The following is a 2,505-nucleotide window of genomic DNA, read 5'->3' as shown; positions in this document are numbered from 1 at the left end:
CGTCAAAGTACTTTGCCCAAGGGCCAATAGTGTCATGTTTACCGATCTTATTATTAATTGGCAACCCGCAAAAATTAATATGTTACGAGCCCTTAATACACTAGCTATAGAAAGATTGCAATATATTGGCCGTCGGCACAAAATTACTGATAGTTAAATGTCGGCACCCTTCGAAGCATTTCGTGTCACCTGTTCCGTTTCAGATTGCTGCCGCACTCAGCGAACCAAAATTGTAACACTGCAGTTGCCTGAAGAAGTGGTGGTGTGTGAGCGTATGGTTAATTGATTAATAACAGTAATTATACTCATATTTAACACGTTCACGTCTGCATTATAAATGTTAGTCTCGCCGTCGGAGGGCGTGCTATTCATACTTAACTTCTTCTGGCAGCGCTGGTTTTCGTGTTTCTCGTCGTGAGGTGGCGATCGTATTCAGACGCCCGAGGCTGCTATTTTAATAACTGGGGTTTGCTAAATTAATCACAAATTATGCGGAAAATATTGTATCCACCGCTGTTCGTTGCGCCTGGCTGATACGTAATGCATTATACATTATTGTTTTGCTGGTAGCATAATTGGGAAGCAATTAAGGCTGAGCGATGTACCGCTCAATCTCATTTGATGTTCGCGGAGAATCATGTTAGGGCGGTACAAATATTTTCTACAAATGGGCTTATACCATTTTCAAAGCAAAGGGTCCAGTACGAGTCTGTACTTACGTGCGTGAGTATATTTGTGTTCAAAAAGATTACGGCGAAGAGTTGCCAGAGATAATGAACGGACGTTATGGCGGAACGTCGGACCGTCTTGCAGTTACTCCAACTACACTCGCAGCGGTTCACACTGAACCATCAAGCTACTTTGCTTGAGTTCCAGCAGAATCCTCTTCAATAATCTTTTCGCTGTCACAATTTCTTGTTGGGAGCTACACACAACTCGTTCGATCACCCTGGTACTTAAATCCATGAATTCGTCAATATTGCTGTATGCAGAATGCCTCCGTAGCGTTAATGCTGATCGTTTATATAATATGAAGCAGAGCACTGAATGACGATTTAATTTATATTACTATCTGACAACAGTGAGGAATTCATGGGCTATAGATTTGACGCCATTCAGTTTATATCGCCTAGCATGATGTGAATCTTTTATGAACCTGATGATGGACTTTGGATCGAAACTGGTTGTTCAATAAAGAATATTTATAAGTTGATATTGGCGCTAAAATCCTTTCTTCAAACTATGGCGAGTGTTGGATTCGTGTCTGTTTCGGCTACGATAATACGTTCACTACATTGTTCATAACAGCCTAATCTTAATCCTATTTCCTTATTCATTGTCAGGCCTTTTGCCGCTCATTTTACTCCTGTTGCTATCAGACCTGTGGTGCTCGTGCAAATTATTAATTTGTAATTCCACATGCAATACAATCCGTTCATGCTCGGCCCATTTAAACAATCTATGAGCATGTAATGATACTCGTGGAAGTCGAGACACCCGTTTTGGGCTTATTCGAATACATTTTCTTAAAATCTATTGCATAGAATTGTTATTTATTGATCCATGAAGTTCTGGGAATGCAACGACTCCTTTCCCTGTTGATGTATTTCGGTTGTGGATCATCGAGCCATCTTCAGAACGAACCATACGACATACTGCACATATTTATTCACAGGGTGACAACTATTGAACTATATGGGAAAAAATAAATTAGTTACAAACTACAGCATGCACACACTTTATTCAACATGTAAATGTCACTACGGGTATTCGGATTTACGTTATGACGTGATCGATATGCTTGCCATCATTGGCGATGATGTGGAGCAGAGGAATAGCGAAATTCTGCTTGATCCGCTGTTTTCAGCTTAGCAATGGTTTTGGCATTATTGCTGTACACCTTGTCTTTAATATAACCTCACAAAAAGGAGTCGCATGTCTTCGGATCCGGAGAATATTGCGGCTAATCGAGGCCCATGTCAGTGGCTTTGCGTACCCCAGAGCCAGAATGTAGTACCTAGTGTGTTCTTCCAGAATATCAAACACACTCCTGCTTCGACGTGGTCGTAATTGGCTTGCATGAATCACATGTTGTCGAAATCAGGGTCACTTTGAGTAATGGGGATGAAATCATCTTCCAAAACATTTACGTACCGTTCGGTAGTCACAGTGCCATCAAGAAATATCGCATCGATTAGTCCGTGACTGGACATTGCACAGCACAGAGTCACCCGTTGAGGGTGAAGAAGCTTCTCGATCGCGGAATGTGGATTCTCATTCCGCCAAATACGCCAATTTTGCTTACTGACGAACCCATCCAAATGAAAGTTGGCTTCGTCGGTAAACCAAACCTTAGTCACATGAAAATTTGATACCCACCTGTTGTGCAGCTCGTCTTATCGATTTACTCCGGCTGGTTTGAAAAACAGCGCTTGTCTTCTAGATGTTTTCAGGCGGTTTCAACCTTTTTGGACGACCGACATTGCCAACACTGTCATCACGAAC

The sequence above is a fragment of the Schistocerca piceifrons genome, chromosome 3 (genome assembly GCF_021461385.2).
Source record: "Schistocerca piceifrons isolate TAMUIC-IGC-003096 chromosome 3, iqSchPice1.1, whole genome shotgun sequence".
Taxonomy (NCBI): Eukaryota; Metazoa; Arthropoda; class Insecta; order Orthoptera; family Acrididae; genus Schistocerca; species Schistocerca piceifrons.
This window is presented reverse-complemented; position numbering follows the sequence as displayed.